Genomic DNA, 21,713 nt, shown 5'->3' with positions numbered 1-21,713 from the left:
TATTTTTATAGGAAATGGACATGGCTCAGCTGATAGTGTCCATCTACCATATGGAGGGTCCAGGGTTCGATCCCCAGGGCATCCTGACTGGTGGGGTAAGCTGACCCACTTGCAGTGCTGCCGTGCACAAGAAATGCCATGCCACTCGGGTGCCCCGGCATAGGGGTGCCCCACTTGCAAAGAGTGTGACCTCCAAGGAGAGCCACCCTGCATGAAAAAAGCACAACCCGCGCAGGAGTAGTGCCGCACACATGAAGAGCTGATGCAGCAAGATGATGCAACAAAAAGGAGTGCGGCCAGATAATGCAAGTGGACGCAGAACACACAGCGAATGGACAGAGAGAACAGACAATTGCAGGGAGGGGAGAGAAATAAATAGATAATCTTTTAAATAAAAATAAAATATTTTTATAATCACCTTTAAAAGATACTGATAGCCTTCCAATACTACTCATGAGACATTATTCAGTAGGGCTTGTCTAATTCACTCACATGAATTGAGGATTACTAACTGGAAAGGACAGCACCATTCTTATTTCTAGCATATGAATCTGATGTTTAAAATTCCTACTAATTGAATGCATTCATGATGCTGAACATTTGGTAGGTTCTTGACAGATTCTGGTTGATTCCTGAAAACCTGAGAGAAGATTGTGATTCCAATTATGTAAATTTAAGGTAAGGCATACTCACACAATCCACCAAATTGCTGGTGGTTGATGGCATAGACCTAATGTTAATTAGCTAAATAGATAGCTCTACTATGTATTTCAAGACCCACTCAACTTAATTGCATATATACTGGCATTTTAAAAAGGAGAAAACAATTCTTTTATGAAGCTTTGAGAGGTGAGTTTTTCAGATGAAACAGGATGCAATTGTAATACTAGCTATTATTTATTCAATACCTGCTACATACTTTGCAATGGCTTTGGTAGTTTCAAGGTAGATGGGAATATCCTCATTTAACCCATGGCTTCGAGAGCCACCTGACTTGCCCGAGGCCATATAGCTTCTTAGGGGAGCCAGGATTTAAACCTAAATCCAGCCCTATAATTCCTTAAATTCCTATCAGTGGTTTCCATATAAACACTAAGCCCTAGCTGAACCAAAATAAATAATACGCCATATATATCTGCTGCTGACTTTCAAATATATATAGATGTTGCTGTGCATGATTAATTGACTTAATGTACAGTCATTTTCTTAATCAGTAGATAATAAAAAACAGCTACTCCCTTAGGGGTCCCTGAAATATCTTGGTTTTTCAGAGAATCATATTACATCAGTAGAAACAACTTTTAAAAAGTAACCCACTATCCCTTGCAATGCAGTTTTGCAAAACCAGTTAGTGAGAATTTAGATTTGAACTGTTGTTAGAAACAACTGATAAAAGATAACCTATAAAGGATAGAGTTGGGAGTATTGATGAAATCCTTAAGCAGCACAGATGAGAAGTCCTTGCATAACTTTACCTACCCTATCACTCAATCCAGAATCCTGGATAAGTTTTAACTGGGAACTATATATGTAAATATATAGTTTTTAATGATACTGGAAAAATAATTGCTAATCGGTTGGCTTGACCTTAGCCTCTTTTGAATCAAACTCTGCAAATCACATGAAATCTGAGAAATGGAAATCTTATGCTTTCTGCATGAAGCATAAGATTTGGAAGCTGCCTGTCACTTCCAGTTTTGGAAATTGTCATATTGTAGAAAGATGATTCACGTTCATTGGAGAAAGCACAACATAATGAAAATACAAATGCCATTTGTTATGAGTGTAACAAATGACATTTTTGATCCACCAGTGCCAGTCTCAAAGCCCTTTTTCCTGTTGTTTGTGCTCTTGACCCTGATCTCTGACTAAAAGACTAATGTTGATGTTAACTTTAGAACCACGTGGACCTGGAAAGAAAGAAAAAATGAGATGCTTGAATTTCATCATTCCTTTCAAGCGTACTTTGGGGATTTTTTTTTCCAGTTTTCCTCATTAGATTTTTTCAGAAATGGAAATGTGATTATGTTACAAAACAATAGGATGTTATCCACAATAAAAATGAATCTTCTACAAACCTGCCTGCTCTGAATTGCCTATAGAAATCTAATCAGGAACAAATAGAGATAGAAACTGGGAGAGGCTTGACTATGAGCAGTATAGGAAAATAAATTTCCCAACATTCCCAGTCTAACCTTTTTATTTTCTCTTTCTCTTTCCTCTTGGATGTTATTCCTAGCTCTCAACCTAACCCTTGTCTTGCCCCTTTTTACTACCATTTATTATTTTTTATTCTTTAAATGACAAGATGGCACCTCAGCCGTGCTTCTCCTGAATTTTAATAAGTATTGTGATACAGAATGTACCCAATCATCTGTCCTGAAAAACATGGAAGAAATAAAACTGATTTAATTATAATCTGGACCATCCCTGGGAGGTTGCCAAGTTGAAAAACACATGTTCTTAAACTTCAAGGTATTGGGGCCAGACTGATTAATATAGTCACTCTTTCTATTTTGTCATTATAGCTCTTCTATAAACAAATTGCAGATGACTTCAGATATAAAACATGGCTTGTCATATAGAGAAAGGCATGTGTTTGGACTGGGGTTTGTTAAAATATATGAAATAGTCATGAAATAATCATCTCACTAAATTGAAGGGAGGGTAATTCTGATTATAACTACAACTGCAATTTTCTGTGGGATACCTTCATAAATCGAGGCAGCTGTCACTGCAACCTTAATATTCCTCTAGTTGTGTTGTGGCTTGAATGGGCTTCAGGGAGAAAGCATTGCCTTGATGATGCCTTAGTTTTGGACTTCTCTTAGCTTCAAAACCGTGAGCCAATATATTCCCGTTGTTTAAGCCAATCCATTATATGGTATTTGTTTTAGCCACCAAGTAACTAAGATAAGTATTCATCTGTTGGCTTTTATCTGACATATATGACTCAGGCCTGGCCAATCAATGAGTTCCACCTGGCTGTAGGGTTGGGTACAGAGATAGATCATTAATCAAATTGGTCCTGTGAGAATCAACTGTTTTTTTTTCTAAAGTTGCACAGTAGGGCAGTCAGTTTCAAAGTAAACTCTAGTACAGCTCTTTTTAAACATCTTTAATCATGTAACCTGTGTTTAAGGGTAAATTCTACCTCTGAACCTTTTGTGGATGAGTCAATAAATTTGCTTTTTGTTTTAAGCTAGTTCATATTGGGTTTCTGAGACACATCTTGATTACTATGATCTCTCTATATACCTAATTTGACCTTATAATGCCTGCATTGGTAATGTCCATGTAAGGGCCTTCCTTCCCCAAGTATATCTAAGCTCCCATAGGGCAGAAACCCATTTTTAAAATTCTGTGCCAGGTCTAGATATCTTTGGAAAGAAGAGATATTCCTTGCTTTGAAAAACAACAAAAAATACATGTTCAGATTATCACTGTCATAGAGTAAGATACAGAAACCTACTTGTTAACTTAGGTAGAATGGTGATTTTACATGTTATGGATCAGTGATATCTAATGGAATTCAAGGGTAAGAAACATCACTGGACTTGAAGTGAGTAGGACCAGGAATCAGAAAACAAAGAGGAACCAAGGTGGCTAATGGAAAATAATTCCTAGAAGTGAGACTGTGATTGGCCAGGTGACATGAGAATGTCTGCTTCTGGCCCCACTGAGGAGTCAAGAACTCCTTCCTGATGTTTAAATGGGAAGGGGATCATTGGGAAGTGAAGGTAGTCATACCCAAGGCAGATACTGTAATCCCATAATATTGTGTATGTATGTGTTTGTGTTTGTAAGAATTGTCTAATATTCCCAAGTAGAATTTTGAGATGAATCCCAATGTTGCCCACATAAGGCACTAACAACCAAAATTCCTTTCCATTCCTTTATATCCACAGACCAAGCCTGTTTTCTTTGTAAATAGATTCAACTGCCAGTATTTATTGACTCCATGGAAATTTTTAAAAACTATTTTTTTAGAACCATTTTAGATTTACAGAGGAATTATAAAGATAGTTCCCATAAACCCCACACCCAGTTTACCCTATTGGTATCTTATTTGAGTATGGTACATTTGTTAAAATTCATGAACCAATATTGTTAATGTTGTTAACAATTGTTATTAAATAGTTGTTGACCGGTATAATTTTTTTTTACTTTTTAAAAATCATACAGTATGTTATACAATATATTTGATTCATAGTAATGCAGTCATGCAGTATTTGTCCTTTCGTGTCTGGCTTTCTTCACTCAACTTAATGTCCTCCAGGTTCATCCATATTGTCATATGCTTTACGATTTCATTTCTTCTTACAGCTGCATAATATTCCACTGTGTAAATACACCACAGTTTATTTATCCATTCATCTGCTGATGGACACCTGGGTTGTTTCCAGCTTTTGGCAATCGTGAATAATGCCACTATGAACATCGATTTGCAGATGTCTGTTCATGTCACTGCTCTCAGTTCTTCTGGGTATATACCCAGTAGTAGTATTGCAGGGTCATGTGGCAAGTCTATATTAAACTTCTAGGAACTGCTAAACAGTCCTCCACAGTTAACCAGTATTATTAAAGTCCATACTTTATTTAGATTTCCTTCATTTTTGTTTACTGTCTTTTTTCCTACTCCAGGATCCCATCCAGGGTACCACATTATATTTATTTTATTATTATTTTTTAGAAAGGTAGTATTTTTTTATTTTTATTTTATTTCTCTCCCCTTCCCTCCCCACCCTGGTTGTCTGTTCTCTGTGTCTGTTTGCTCTGTCTTCTTTGTCCGCTTCTGTTTCTGTCAGCGGCATGGGAATCTGTGTTTCTTTTTGGTGCGTCATTTTGTTGTGTCAGCTCTCTGTGTGGGTGGCACCATTCTTAGGCAGGCTGCACTTTCTTTCACGCTGGGCGGCTCTCCTTACGGGGTGCACTCCTTGCGTGTGGGGCTCCCCTACATGAGGGACACCCCAGCGTGGCACGGCACTCCTTGCGTGCATCAGCACTGCGCATGGGTCGGCTGCACACGGGTGAAGGAGGCCCCGGGTTTGAACCGCAGATCTCTCATGTGGTAGATGGACGCCCTAACCACTGGGCCAAGTCCACTTCCCACCACATTTTATTTAGTTGTCATTTCTCCTTATGCGCCTTTGACTGTGACAGTTTCTCAGACTTTCCTTGTTTCCTTTTGATGACCATGACAGTTTTGAGGACTACTAGTTAGGTATTAGGTATTGGTAGTGTCCCTCTATTATAATTTTTCTGGTGTTTTTCTCATGATTAGATTGAGGTTATGGTTTCAGAAAGGAAGACCACAGAGTTAAAGTTCCATTTTCATCACTTCATATCAAGAGTACATATTGTCAACGTGATTTAGGACTGTTGCTGTTGGCCTTGATTACCTGGCCAAGGTCACATTTGTCATTTTTCTACACTATAAAGTTACCCTTCAGAAGGAACTTTTCATACAGCTCCATGTTGTACTTTTTGTAAGGAAGTCATTATACTCAGCCCAGTCTTCAGGAATGGGGAGTTGTGCTTCACCTCCTTGAGGACAGAGTATCTACATAAATTATTTAGAATTCTTCTGCATGGGAGATTACTTTCATAAAATTTTATACTTGATTGATACTTAGATTGTTTTTGGATTACTCAAAAAAAAAGAAACCAAAAAACAACAGTAAGGGGTTTCTGATTGAACGTGGCAGCTTGAACAAACTCTGTTTATCTATGTTCCCAAAGCCCTGGAATGATGAGGGCAAGGAATAAAAAAGATAAATCCACAAAAACAAAATGAGAGCATAGACTTCAGTTGATGAAAGATCTCAAGGAATTTTTGAAAGACGAGAGGCCAGTAAACTTAGAAGATTGCAGAAAACAAATTTAAATTCCTACAAGAGAGAAAGCCAACAAGAAAAAAAGTTCACAGAACCCTGAAAAACATTAATTGGAAGCATCATTCATCTCTGAAAGTAGAGTTTGTGTAGTAGCCTTGAAAATAGTGAGTTTGAGGGTAGAATAAAGTCATTTGCAGACATCCAAGGTATCAAGAAGTTTCCTCTTGAATGCACTTGGCAAACCAGCAAGGGATTAGGGATTTAAAAAAAAAAAGAAGAGGAGGAGTAAACCAAGAAAGAAGATGATGTATGATCAATGGAAGAGGGGAGAGGTGATAGATTTTTTGTTTTTTCCTATATTGATGTCTTGGGGATGGATTAGTGATACAACCTAAAAAATCTAAGTAAATGTGAAAAAGGCAATGTTTTACTCCAATAACAACATGTATAAGAAAAGAAATGTGATGATAGAACTGTATTTGCATAGTCTTCATGTAAATACTTAACAGAAATTATTAATTATCAGGAGGATGAGGGAAGGAGACGCATATGTGGGTAACAGTATAAAAAAGCTTAATAGATTTTTATCTAAAATTGAAAATTCAAGAAATAGTAGTATAAATATGTTATTTAGATATGTGGAGGCAAATACCAGAAGAAACAGAAGAGTTGAAAGTGTTTTTCTGTGTGTTGGAAAGTGGGAGGGGAAGGAATGAGGCAAGGCAGTACTGTGTTTTAGAAACTTGACTCTTAGAAGGATGTATTGTTAAATATATCCTTCCTTGGCTGAGTTCTGTACCAATCTGTCAGAGACAGGATTCTGATATCTGAAATCAAAATGCTGTCGTTATTATTGATCAAAACAATGTTGGTGGATGCAGCCTAGATCTGATGGCAAGTGAGTTTTCTTACATTTCAGCTCTGGACAAGGCAGATTTATCCCTAGTCACTATAGGACTGGAAGTCTACAGACCTCCTGTTGTGGGATCCTGTCTCTGCTCAGCTAGCCCAAAGGGGCAACAAAGAGGAGAGAAAGGTATGAGCTGAACAACGCTAGTTCCTTATTTCCAAACTCACCTATCAGATAACTCACTTCGCCAAGGAGAGAAGTGGGGTAAAGCCAGAAGGTTTTAGTCTACCCAGAGAAGTCCTTCAGATGGAAGCTCATGTGGTGGGGAAAGAACTGGTCTCCCCTAACAGAAGACCTGTAGCACTATTTAACTTTTTAAACTATATACATGTATTGTTTTTATTAAAAACAAAAATTAAATTTAAAAAATGGAAAAACAAAACTTTTAGAAATGTATTGTTTGCCATTTTTCTCTCTTTGTTAACACTTGTCTGATATATAAAATTCTAGCTAAAAATTCAAGTTCTGAAGTGAGATGTGCATTTGAATTGACAATTAACTGAGATATTGCACTCAGTAATAATTCCTCATGCTTACTAGGTGCTTTACATTTACTGACCCATTTGATACTCCTAATAATCCTATGAGACAAGTACTTTTTTTTTAGCTTTTCTTTTTATATAAAGAAACAGTTTTACTTTTTTTTATTATCTTTTTTTTAAAAGACACACAGATCACACAAAATGTTACATTAAAAAATATGAGGTGCTTGCTTTGGCAGCACATATATTAAAATTGGGCTGATATAGAGAAGATTAGCATGGTCCTATGCAAGGATGACATGCAAATTCGTGAAGCATTCCATATTTTAAAAATATATATATTTGTATATATGAGGTTCCCGTATACCCCACTCCCCACAGACAAGTACTTTTATTATCCCTATTTCATAGAGACAGAAACTGAGGCAAAGAAAAGTTAGGTAACTTATCCAGTGTGACAAAGCAAATTAAATAATGGAGTCAAAATCTGCACCTAGGCTTTTAACCATGTATGATACTGCTTCCTTTGTGTCAAGTGCTTTATATGCACTAGAATACTTGAGGTGGGTGTGACTATTATTTCAGTTTTAGAGGAAATGTACTGATATTTAGGTCTGTGACTCAACAGTCCATTTCTTATTGAGAAATAATAGTCTTAGATAAAATAATTATTTTGGGAAAGTATTAATAGTGAACTTTTATTCATTGAATTGAATAGGAACTTATATTCAAGATATTCTTGCCCCTGGGCAAAGACTAGAATTGTGTTTAAGTTTGTTAGTTTGATTTTTTTTTTTTAAGATTTATTTATTTTATTTTATTTAATTCCCCCCCTCCCCCGGTTGTCTGTTCTCTGTGTCTATTTGCTGCGTACTGTTTCTTTGTCCGCTTCTGTTGTTGTCAGCGGCACGGGAAGTGTGGGCGGCACCATTCCTGGGCAGGCTGCACTTTCTTTCACCCTGGGCGGCTCTCCTTACGGGTGCACTCCTTGCACATGGGGCTCCCCTACGTAGGGACACCCCTGCGTGGCAGGGCACTCCTTGCGCGCATCAGCACTGCACATGGGCCAGCTCCACACGGGTCAAGGAGGCCTGGGCTTTGAACCACGGACCTCCCATGTGGTAGATGGACGCCCTAACCACCAAGTCTGTTTCCCCTTGTTAGTTTGATTTTTAAAGCAAACTTTTTAAAAAACAAAATCCTTAAAAATATAGAAAAGTTGAAAGAAGCAAAAAAGTCAACTATTGTTCCACCACCCAAAGCAATGAACCACTATTAATACTTTGATGTATTTCTAGTGCTTTTCCTGTTTTCTCAAGGTATAAAATACAATCTTGTATCCTACTCTTTTTACTTATTATTGCTTCACCATTTTCCCATATTATAAATTCTTCATTTTTACTGGCTCTCTATATATTCAATAAAATGTTCTGTGGATTCTTCAGCCATTTTATTAGGTTTTTTGGCTTCTTTTTTTTTTTTTTAATTTTAAAAATTAGAAACAAGGCAAGGATGCCCACTCTCACCACTCCTTTATTAACCCCGCCACCCCCTTGTTTGCACTCGTTGTCTGCTATGTCTGTCCATTTGCTGTGTGCTCTCTGTGTCTGCTTATCTTCTATTTAGGAGGTACTGGGAACAGAAACGGGGACCTCCCATGTGGAAGAGAGGCACTCAATCTCTTAAATACCTCAACTCCCTGCTTTGCTGTGTCTGTCATTGTCTTTCCTATTTGTGTTTCCTTTTTGCATCATTTTGTTGCATCCGTTAACTGTGCCTGCCTGTCACGCCAGCTTGCTGTCTTGCTCATCTTCTCTGGGAGGCACCAAGAACTGAACCCAGAACCTACCATGTGGTAGGTGAGAGCTCAATCATTGAGCCATATCTGCTTCTTTTTGGCTTTTAACACATTATTTTTATAGGCAGCCCTGCAAAGAATGTCTTTGTCAGGGAATTTTTCCTACACTTTATTTTTTGTTTTTAGGATAAATTTCTTGCTCTTGAATTATTGGATCAAAGGATATGCATATTGTTAAGGCTCCATACCACTTTCTATGAGAATGGTACCAACTTACAGTTCCACTAGCACAGTCTAAGGGTACCTGTTTCCCTGCAGAATTGGATGATATTTTGTTTGCTGATAATCTCAAGTCCAATGCTTATGTGCCTCCCTTTATGTACCTGGAGGGTAGAAACAATTTTGGTAGAGTAATTCTTTTAAAATGCACCCAATCAGGTTACTTAAGAAATCGCTTGTTTGTGAGAATTAAGAATTATCACCATTAAATCTATTTAGAAGTTTATTTTTTCTCTGACATTTAACACATTTCCTTATTCAGGAACTAACCATGTCCTTACCTAGTTTTCAATATTCTCTGTGGTTTGACCCAATGCTACCTATAGACTTATTACCCAGATAGTCTGCTCTGAGCCAGCCACTCCTACTGTCTTCTACTTCGCTTTGCTCTTTCTTCCCTCTTGTGCCCTTGGGAGTACTGTTCCATGAGCCAGTATACCTAATACCCACTCACTCCATTCCCACCATCAGATAGGTTTTGTCGTGATTTCTGGTTCCAGATGATTGTCTGGGTTGCTGGAGTGCTGTACTGATGAGAGCAGATGCAGATAAGCAGCATATTTGCCATCTTGCCCTAGCTGAATCATACCAAGACTTCAAAGTCCAATCTATGTCTCACTTTCTCCATGGAACCTCAAGTGAATTCTCTTTTCTCAGAGTGCCTCTCACACTCATGGCCATTTTCACTCTTTGATATCTGACTAGTTTGTGTCTCCCCAACTAGACTGGGATTTCTTTGAGGGCAAGGATTGTGCAGTATACTTATTTTGTGTTCCTCCACTATACCCAGTACAATGTCCTACTCAAAGGAGATATTAGGATACATTTGATTGGTTGGTTGGGGGTGATTATAGAAAAACAGTAGTGGAAATATAATCTCTGCTGGACTGGTAGAAAAGAACGTTCTTTTAAAATCTCTAAAACCTTGGTCTGACTTTTGTAGAGTAAATTAACAGACGTCTTCCTTTTTAGGGGATCCTTGATTGTTTCGGATCTCTGGATCATGTTCCTTTCAAAAATACTTAACCTACACCAAAAGCAAAGTGGGGTATGTTGGATTATAAATCAAAGGTACATTCCCAGTTGACATAAAACTGAATAATGAATTACATATGACTCATGATATTTTTGAGAAAAAATTAGAATTCTAATAAACATTCAGACATTCGGGGGATATTGAATAGGTGTTGGAGATCATAAAAGTAATTAAAATGATTAATGATCACAGGAAATTATATTTTTACTTTACTAAAAATTACACTTTTTGAAATGGGAGATTTAGGCCCATTGGAATCAAGTCTTATTGATGTATTTTCTCATGCTAGAACCATACGTCTTAGGTGTTATACTGTTTTATAATATTTCTTCTAATATGTTGTCTTATAAATATAGTAGCAATGAAAATATTAGGTCCGTTTGTGAGAAAAATATTTACTCAGGAATGTTAGGTTTTTCCTGAATATTTTACTGAAGGCTTCATTTCTCTTCAACTGGAATTGCCCTTGTAGTCATCCTTTCTTGTTGGTGTTATATTTGTGTGTATTTATCCACTAGGAATGATTAAGGAGACATTTTAAAATAAAATATAAAATTATTGGTACACAGATATATGTAAAATATTACATATATATATAGTACAAAGCTTATCTTTGGAACTTCCCTTCTATTTGTCCTATCATCCATGGACATAATACATTTTACCATTTATCACAAAAACATCATTATTTTATCTACCATTAATATGATCATTTTTCTCCGATATGTATGGTTTACCCATCAGACCTCTTTGATAATGGATTCCTCCAACAGGTATTCATCCAGAATTCTAATAGTTTGAGATTAACACATTGAATAATAGAAAAGTGAACCATCCCTTCACTCTTATATTCCCACCTACCTTAAGAAAATAAACATTTTATATATATATATATACACACACACACACAATCACGTTTATAATATCCTTTAGAAATAAGTGGAGTTTTACCATGAGAGAATGGTCAAAAGTTTAGGTGACTGAGTGGCTGGTAGGTATTGTCGTAGTACCTCAAGTTCTTTGGAGAGCCATAACTCACACACCTTGTAGCATTTAAATGACTTGCCCCATGTGTGCTGCCTGCCATCATGTGGTTTGTAAAGAGGTAGAATTTGTCTTAAGTGTATACTAAAACATTAAATCCTGTGCTTAAACTAACTGGTAACAGACGCTATGCCAATAAATTTTAAAAATATGTTTATGACTCAGTACCCAAACAGGCAATTCAGAGAGAAAGGATTGTTGACATTCAGAGGAGATAGAGGGCAAAAACTGCTGTGTTTATTTCGCCATGGTCAATTTATTTTTTCTTCACAGAGAGTTACTTACCTCTAACCTTGAATCTCCACCATTATGTTCAAATCACAAATCTCCACTGTCAATAACCCTTGTTAACATTTAGCAATATAAAATATGTTTATAAATAAGGTGAACCAGACATTTCCATTTAATTACATGGCTTTCTGAAGGGGTCTTTGGGGTGGACCTCTCACTATCCACCCATACCAAATGATAAGTCTAAGGTAAGTGGGGTGATCCCATTCCTCTACCTAATTGGTTGAGCATGTGACCCAATTCTCACCAATGATGTATGAACAGCCGAGGGACCTCTGGGAGAAGTTTCCTTTCCAAGGAGAGAGCCTCAGAAAGAACTGCTGTGGCTTTCCTGTTACAGAGTGAGAATGAAGTGAACACCAAGGATGGCTAAGTGGAGAGGTTGAAAGCACATGGGTCTTTGTTGACTCCAGCTGCTGATTCAATTAACCCTGAAGCTCAGCCTATACATGGTAGAGACCATAAACTTTCTTACTGTTTAAGCCATTTGAGTTGGGGTTTCTGCTACTTGCAGCTGGAAGCATCCTCACTGAGAAGCTATTCTTTAGAGTGATGACTCATGGGGAAACAATCCTCCCACTTTCTGATTAACTCTGGCCTCCAGAGATAATAATCTGGACCGTCAGATACATTAAAAAAATGGAAATCATAAGATTAAAATTATGGTGGTTGTATTTAGGGAAGAGGGTGGAGGTAGTGCCTGGGAGGGGTCCTGAGAGAGACTTCTGGAATGCTGGTAGTGTTCTGTTTTTTCATCTGGTGGTGGTTACATAGGTGTTTACTTTAGGATAAATTAATCAAGCGGTACACTTAGGATTTATGTGCTTTTCTGCATGTAAATTATACTTCAATTGAAAATTTTATTTTAAAAAATTTTGGACAGCCAAACTTTATGTCTTGATTAGAAAGATATGGATGGCATATCATGGCCATTTTGTTAACAGCTGAATTAAGCTGTAGGGAACCCTGGCTTTTATAAAGTCCCAGATGTTCCATGTAAAGCCCTCCTGTCACTAAGTGTGTGGCCAACCCATTCTTATCTCTGCCAAAATATTTTCCCTTTTGGTTTGGATGGAAGGGTCTCAAAGTCTTACAAATGATGGACTTCATTATTTTTAGAGTCAACCCATAATATTAAAAAGTAGAATAAAAGCTAAAAGATTAGAATCTGTACATGTAAGGCTTTGTCAAGCAACATTCTCAGAGAGGATTTTAGTTATTAGAAGCTTCTCTCTAAGGGAAACTGCTGGGCTGGGAAGAATGCAACTATGAAGTTCACGCAGCCTACATTATTGAGACATTTAGCCTACTTCATAGAGGGGGGATGTAACATGCTGTGGTAGATTGAATCATATTGCCCAGAAAAAAAAAGTTCTGAATCTTAATCCATCCCTGAAGTACAAAACTATTGTTTTTTTTGAAGATATTATTTTTGGTTAAGGTGTGGCCCTACTGAATGAGGTAAGGTGTTAACCTATTACTGGGGGGTTTATGAAGAGAAAGTCACATGGAGGAGAAGCAGCTGGAAGTCAATGGAACTTGGAAGCAAAAGGAGAGGACATCGCTATGTGATGGGATAGCCAAGGAACCCAAGAATTGCCTGCCAGAACACTACCAACTGGGGAGGAAGCAAACCTTCTCACCTCTGAAACCATGAATCAATAAATTTCTTTTGTTAAGCCAACCCATTGTGTGGTATTTGTCATAGTAGACAGGAAACTAAGACACATGCTTAGTCAGTTTTTGTAGAAGAATTATCTTTGAGTTTTGGGGAGCAATTGTCTGGAGAAAGACCTGGCTCCACTAGAGGAAAACCAGTAGGGAAATTTACTATTAACTATTGCTTGGTGAGTGGAATTGGACATGTGGAGGCAAAAACCTGGAATTATCAATCATCAGGAGGGTTGGGGAAGAATCACATCATGAAACTAAATGGGCAATGTAATTGGTTGGTAGTCAGACCCATTGGATTCTAATTCCTTAGAGATGAATAGCCCTATCCTGTTTGAGCACCCACATTGATCCCTAGATCTGGAAGCTCATAAGAAGAATGTGGAGACATAAAAATATTTTTCATTATATACCATGTAACTCTTCAGGGTGCATTCACATTCATTATATTCTCTTTACAACCTATCTTGTGAAGTAGGTAAAGTCAGATATCATAAGAGAGATAGTGACTAAGAGAATTAGGATTTAGGGTCAGATCTGGGTTTAAATCCTGGCTCTTACAGTAGAATGGTATAGGGTTGTGGATGGAGCTCAGTGGTTGAGTGCCTGCTTCTCACGTACTAGGCCCTGGTTTCAATCCCCAGTACCTCCTAAAAAAAAAAAAAAAAGGAATGGTATTGAGCAATTTACTTAGGCTGTCTCAGTGGTTCTCAACTGGAGTGATTTTTCCCCCCCAGGGGACGTTTGGCAACATCTGGAGACATTTTTGATAGTCATAACTAAGCATAGGGGTGTTACTGGCATCTAGTGGGTAGGGGCCAGGGATTCTGCTAAACATCCTACAAAGCGCAGGACAGTCCCTTCTCCCCCAACAAAGAATTATGCAGCCCAAAATGTCAATAGTGCCACTATTGATAACCATGGCCTATATCTGAGTCTCAGTCACTTCATCTATCAACATCGCCTCATTGGGTTCTTATAATGAATAAACAGAAGTCGATATTTGGTTATGTGCAAATACCCTCCCTTTCCCCCTTTTCTAGGAGCTTCCCTCTTGGGTCTATATATCTCCACAGAATTAGAATTCCAAGGGCTGACTATCAACCATATCGTTCATGTGGTAGGATAATGTGTGTCCCTCACAGACATTTTGCATGATGTGTCCCTGCCCTTTGTCATAGTTGATTAAATCAGGAATGGACACTTGATCCCAATTAGGACAGTAAGAATCCTTTCCCCAGGGGAATTTGGAATTTGGATTGAGAGATTCAGGCCCAGTCTGGCTGGTGTGTTGAATAGGGAAGATGTAAACTTGGGAATTTGTTAAGTGGTCATTTTATCATCATGTGCGCTGCAAAGTAAAGAACCAGCTTACAGCAAGAGAGAAGAATGCCACAAACAGAGAGAAAAGCAGAGATAAGAAACAAGTGTCCCGGGAAGTGGACTTGGCCCAATGGATAGGGCATCCGCCTACCACATGGGAGGTCCGCGGTTCAAACCCTGGGCCTCCTTGACCCATGTGGAGCTGGCCCATGCACAGTGCTGATGTGCACAAGGAGTGCCTGGCCACGCAGGGGTGTCCCCACGTAGGGGAGCCCCATGCACAAGGAGTGCACCCTGTAACAAGAGCCGTCCAGTGTGAAAGAAAGTGCAGCCTGCCAAAGAATGGTGCCGCACACATGGAGAGCTGACACCACAACAAAAAGAAACAGATTCCTGGTGCCACTGGTAAGGATAGAAGTGGTCACAGAAAGAACACACAACCAATGGACACAGAGAGCAGACAACTGATGGGGGGGAGGAGGCAGAGGAGGAGGGGAGGGGGAGGAGGAGGGGAGGGGGGAGAGGGAGGAGGAGGGGAGGGGGAGGGGAGAGGGAGGAGGAGGGGGAAGGGAGAGAAATAAATAAATAAATCTTTAAAATAAAAAAAAAGAAACAAGTGTCCCAGGGTCTGTTCCCTGCTGTACCCAGCAGCCCTAAGTTATATAGCCCGTTTCTTTTTAAAATATTATTATGTATTTTTTAATTTATTTTTTCAAGATACTTAGATTACATAAATTTTACATAAAAAATATAGGGGATTCCCATATGCCCCACTCCCTACCCCTCCCATGTTTTCCAACTTTAACAACATCCTTCATTAGTGTGGTACATTTGTTAAAATTGATGAACACATTTTGGAGCATTGCACTAAGCATGGATTATAGTTTACATTGTAGTTTACACTCTCCTGCACAATTTTGTATGTTATGACAAGATATATAAGGCCTGTATCTGTCATTGCAATGTCATTCAGGTCAATTCCCAAGCCCCGAAAATGCCCCCATATTACACTTATTTTTCCCCTCTCCGTCCCCTCAGAACCTCCGGTGGCCACTGCCTCCTCATCAATGCTTGAAGTTCTTCTATTGCTGGAATAACAATAAGTCTATAGTAGAATAACTGTAAGTCTACTCTAGTCCATCGTTCATTCCCTAATCCTGAGGATTCTGGGATGGTGATGCCCACTCCACCTCTAACTGAGATGGGGTTAGAGCCCATGGGGCAGATGGATGGAATTATCTTGCTTGCATTTGTAGACTGTTTCTTGGGATGTGCATTGTCCATTATCATCTTTATAGCTCATTTCTGAATCCCTGTGTTACTTTTTTCCCCCTTTCTTCTTCTTTTTTTTTTTTTTTTGAGTAATGAAAATGCTCTAATATTGATTGATGAAAGCACAACTCTTTGATTATACCAAATGTCATTGATTGTACCTATATTGCTTTGTGCTTAAGCTGGCTTCAGTGATATGTTTCTTCTGCCCAAAAAGACACATAGCAACTACTGATAACATATGGAAAAGCACTTAGAATAGAGCCTGGGAATGATGAGCCCTTAGTAAGTAGCAGTAGTTATTTATTACCATCCCCATTTTAGAGATAAGAAAGTTGAAGCAGTGAGTTTGTCTTGTGTCACACAGCTGTTTAGTAATAAGTCTGGTCTGGAATCCAGGCCTCCTGACTCATATATCTGGGTTCTGTTCTGTTCTTTGAACTTTGAAATAAAACATTCAGAACAAGTGATAAGTAAGTACATATGTACAGTTAAAAATAATTCAAAGTGATCCCCAAAGTATCCATCATCCAAGATAAGAACTAGAAAATTGGCTGCAGCCTAGTTCTTCCTGAGCATCTCCCTGACACATCTCCTTTTTATCCCATCAGAGGTAACCACTATCCTAGTTTCTTGTTGTAATAATTTCCACCTAATATACAATACATCTCTAAATCATATGGTTTAGTTTTACCTGTTTTGGTGCTTTTGGTCAAAGAAATTGTACCATATGTATTCTTTTGTGACTTCTTTTTTCAAAACCATGTGAGATTCTGCCAGGCTGTTATGTGTAGTTGTGATTTCTTTATTTTCTTTGAAATATACATCCCACAATGTATTCATCCAATCTACTGTTAATGGACATATGGACTATTTCTCATTTTTGGCCAACAATATTGCTATGAGCATTCTTGTTTGTATATCCTGGTGTGTGTGTGCAGAATGTCTTCTGGGTTTATACCTAGGAACTGTAGTAAGTACTGTGTTGTACTGCAGGACACTCAGAGACTTAAAACACAGTATCCTTCCTCAAAAAGTTAAACGTAGAATTCCCATATAACCCAGCAGTTCTCCTCCAAGTTTATACCCAAGAAAATTGAAAACAGATATTCATGCAAAAACTTATACATCAATATTCATAACAGCAAATATCCAAAAGATAGAAAAATCAAAATGTCCATCAACTGCTAAGTGGATAAAACAAAATGTGGTATATCCATTCAATAGAATATTATCCAGCCATAAAAAAGGAATGAAGTAGTGATATATGCTACAACACAGATGAACCTTGAAAACATGCTATGTGGAAGAAGCCAGGCATAAAAAGCTACATATCATATGATTGCATTTATATGAAATGCCCTGAATTGCAGATCCATAGAAGCAGAAAATAGTGTCAGTTGCCAAGGGAGGAGAGGGCAATTGGGACTGATTCAGAATTAGTGGTGATTGCACTACACTGTGAATAAACTAAAAATCCCTTAATTGTATACTTTTAAAGTAAAGTAAAGGGTGAATATTATGATATATAAATTATATCTCAAAAATTTTAATTTGTTTTTAATTGTGACAAAATATACATAACAAAAATCATTTTAATCATTTTATGTGGGAAACCTTTACATTAAGCACATTGATAATAGTGTGTAAATTTCACCACTATTTCCAAACTGTATTCATCATCCCAAATCAAAATTCATACTCATTTAGCAATAACTCCCATTTCCTCTTCCCCCTGCCCCTCGTAACCACTATTCTGCTTTCTCTTTGAATTTGCTTATTCTATGTAATTCAGATAAGAAAAATCATACCATATTTGCCCTTTTTTTGTGTGTCTGGCTTATTTCTCTTAACATGATTTCTTCAAGGTTCATCCATGTTGTAGCATGTACCAGCACTTAACATCTTTTCACAGCTGAATAATATTCCATTATATGGCTATACCATCACATTTTGTTTATCCATTCAGCTCTCTCTTTTATTTTTAAGATTTATTTATTTATTTATTTCTCTCCCCTTCCCCCCCACCCACCCCAGTTGTCTGTACTCTGTGTCTATTTGCTGCATCTTCTTCTTTGTACACTTCTGTTGTCAGCAGCATGGGAATCTGTGTTTCTTTTTGTTGTGTCATCTTGTTGTCAGCAGCATGGGAATCTGTGTTTCTTTTTGTTGCGTCATCTTGTTGTGTCAGCTCTCCGTGTGGGCGGCGCCATTCTTAGGTAGGCTGCACTTTGTTTCGCCCTGGGCAGCTCTCCTTACGGGGCGCACTCCTTGCACATGGGGCTCCCCTACGCAGGGGACACCCCAGTGTGGCACTGCACTCCTTGCGCACATCAGCACTGCGCATGGGCCAGCTCCACACGGGTCAAGGATGCCCGGGGTTTGAACCCTGACCTCCCATGTGGTAGACAGACGCCCTAACCACTGGGCCAAGTCCACCGCCATATCCATTCATCTGTTGATGTATACTAGGGTTGCTTCCATTTTTTGGCTATTATGAATAATACTTCGATGAACATTGGTGTACAAATATTTGTCCAAATTCCTACTTTCAATTCTTTTGGGTAAATATATAAGGAGTGGAGTTGCTAGGTCACATGGTAATCCTAAATTTAACTTTGTACATCACGAAACTGTGATGTACAGTAGGTGCACTATTTTACATTCCCACAATGTAGGAGAGTTCCTATTTCTTCACATCCTTGACAACACTTTTTATTCTCACTTTATTTAATGATAGACTTCTTAGTAGGTGTGAAGTGTTATCTCAATGTAGTTTTTTTGGGGGGGGAGCATATCCTCCAATTATTTAATTTAATTTTTTTTTTTTTGAGGTATGGGGCTGAGGATTGAACCCAGGACTTTGTATCTGGGAAGCCGGCACTCAACCACTGAGTCACATCAGCTCCTCTGGGTTGGTTTTTTCATTTGTTTGCTTGTTGTTTGTTTTTTTGTTTTCAGGAGGCACTGGGAAGCCAACCCAGTTCCTCCCATGTGGGAAGCAGGCATTCAATTACTTGAGCCACATCCATTCCCCACAATGTAGTTTTGATTTGCATTTCTCTAATGGCTAATGATGTTGAATATTTTTTCATATACTTATTGGCCTTTTGAGTATCTTCTTTGGGGAAATGCCTATTCAAATCCTTGGCCCATTTTTTAGTTGGCTTGTTTGTCTTTTCATAGTTAAGTTGTAGGAGTTATTTTTATATTCTGGATATTAAATTCTTATCAGATGTATGATTTCTAAATATTTTCCCCATTCTCTAATATATCTTTTCACATTCTTGATGATATTCTTTGATGTACAAAAGTTTTTTAAAAATTTTGATGAAGTCTATATTATCTATTTTTTCTTTTGTTGTTTATGTTTTTGATGTGATACCTAAAAATTCATTGTCTACTACAATATCCTGAAGATTTTTCTCTGTGTTTCCTTGCTAGAGTTTCATATTATTACTTTTAAAATTTTATCTTCAATCCATTTTGAGTTGATTTTTATATATAGTTAGGGGTAGGGGGCCCACATTCATTCTTTTGCGTATGGGTTTCCAGTTGTCCCAGCACCCATTGTTGAAGAGACTGTTTTTTCACTGTTGGGTGGACTTGGCACCTGTGTTGAAAATCACCTAGCCATAGATGTATAGACTTGTTTCTGGACCCTCAGTTGGTCTATATGTTTATCTGTATGCCAGTACTACAGTTTTAATTGTTGTTGTTTTGTAATAAGCTTTGAATTCAGGTAGTGTGAGACCTCCAACTTTGCTTTTCTTTTTTTCAAGATTGTTTTAGCTATTCTGAGTGCCTTGCAATTTCATGTGAATTTGAGGATCAGCTTTTCCATTTCTGCATAAGTGGCTTCTGGAATATTGATAGGGATTGCATTGAATTTGTAGATTGCTTTAGGCAATAATGACAGCTAAACAATATTTTCCAGTCCTTGAACATGGGATGTCATCCCATTTATTTAAGCCTCCTTTCTTTCAGCAATATTTTATAGTTTTCAGTGCTCAAGTCTTATATCCCCTTGGTTAAATTTATGCCTTGGGATTTTATTATTTAAGATGCTATGTAAATGAAATTGTTTTCTTGGTTTCCTTTTCAGATTGTTTAGTACTTATATATAGAAACCCAACTGACTTGTGCATGTTTTTCTTGTATCCTCCAACTTTGCTGAATTTGTTTATTAGTTCTAGGAGCTTTCTTGTGGGTTTTGGGGATTTTTCTATATATAGGATCATGTCATCTGCAAATAGAGATAACTTTTCTTCTTTCTTTCCAATTGGGATGCCTTTTTTTTTTCTTTTTCTTGGCTAATTGCTCTGGCTAGAACATCCAGTACAATGATGAACAGCAGGAGTGAAACAGGCATCCTTGTCTTGTTTCTGATCTTACTGAGAAAACTTTCAGTCTTTCACCATTGAGTATGATTTTTGCTGTGGGTTTTTCATATAAATCCTTTATCATGCTAAGAAAGTTCCCTTCTATTCCCAGTTTTCTGAGTGTTTTTATCATGAATGGATGTTGGATTTTGTCAGATGCCTTTTCCGCATCAGCTGAGGTGACCACATTGTTTTTCTCCTTCCTTCTACTAATGTGGTGTGTTACATGGATTGATTTTCTTATGTTGGACCATCCTTGCTTTTCTGTAATAAATCCCAGTTGGTCATGATGTACAATTCTTTTAATATATTGTTGGATTCAGTTTGCCAGTATTTTGTTGAGGATTTTTGCATCTCTATTCATACAGGATACTGGTCTGTAATTTTATTTTCTTGTGCTGTCTTTATCAACTTTGCTATCAGGGTAATGTTGGCCTCATGGAATGGTTAGGAAGTAATCCGTCTTCTACTTTTTGGAAGAGTTTTAGAAGGATTGCTGTTATATCTTCTATAAATGATTGAATTCAGTAGTGAAACCATTTGGACTTTGCTGGGAGGTTTTAAATTATTGATTCAGTGTCTTATTATAGTTTTGTTGAGATTTTCTATTTTTTCTTGCCTTAGATTAGGTAAATTGTGTGTTTCTAGGAATTCGTTCGTCTCATCTAGGTTTTCTAATTTTTGGCATATAGTTGTTCATAGTACCCTCTTATAATCTTTCTTTATTTCTGTAAGGTTGCCAATAATGGCCAAACATTCATTCTTGATTTTTTGATATTTGTGACCTCTCTTTTTGTCCGCCTGTGAAAGGTTTCTCTCTCTCTCTCTCTCTCTCTCTCTCTCTTTTTCCTCCTCTCTCTCTTTCCCTCTCCCTCCCTTCCTTCCAAACTGGGACCTATGGGAAGCAGGTACTCAAGCCACTGAGCTGTACACACTTCCCAGGTTTTTTATTTGATTAATCTTTTAAAAAAATATGTATTTGATTTGTTGATTCCCTCTATTAATTTTCTGTTCTCTATTTCAGTTATCTCTGCTCTAATATTTATTATTCCTTCCTTCTGTTCCTTTTTTGGTTTAGTTTGTCATTCTTTCTCTAGTTTCTTTAGATATGAAGTTAGGTTATTGATTTGAGATCTTTTTTTTTTCTTCTGTACTGGGGCCAGAGATTGAACTGGACCTCATATATGGTGCACCTGCGTTCAACCACTTGAGCTATACCAGTTCCCTATCTTTCTTTTTTAATGTTGGCATTTAGAGCTAAATATTTCCCTCTGAGCACTGCCTATGTTGCATCCCATAAGTTTTGGTATATTGTGTTTTTGTTTTCATTCATCTCAAGATATTTCCTAAATTCTCTTGTGATTTCTTCTTGACCCAATGGTTGTTTA

General features: G+C 37.7%; 1 protein-coding gene and 1 non-coding gene across 3 annotated transcripts in view; both read left to right on the top strand.

The window, feature by feature from the left end:
* The window catches only part of CYB5B (cytochrome b5 type B), a 148,801-nt gene that overhangs the window by 50,281 nt on the left and 76,807 nt on the right, over positions 1-21,713 (top strand). The window lies entirely within an intron of this gene.
* On the top strand, positions 7,453-7,558 carry LOC111766473 (U6 spliceosomal RNA). The gene has a single exon (XR_002798515.1). It is a non-coding gene; the product is annotated as a U6 spliceosomal RNA (small nuclear RNA).

The sequence above is a fragment of the Dasypus novemcinctus genome, chromosome 18 (assembly GCF_030445035.2).
Source record: "Dasypus novemcinctus isolate mDasNov1 chromosome 18, mDasNov1.1.hap2, whole genome shotgun sequence".
Taxonomy (NCBI): domain Eukaryota; kingdom Metazoa; phylum Chordata; class Mammalia; order Cingulata; family Dasypodidae; genus Dasypus; species Dasypus novemcinctus.
Note: the sequence above shows the minus strand (reverse complement) of the source record. Positions and strands in the feature narration are given on the sequence as shown.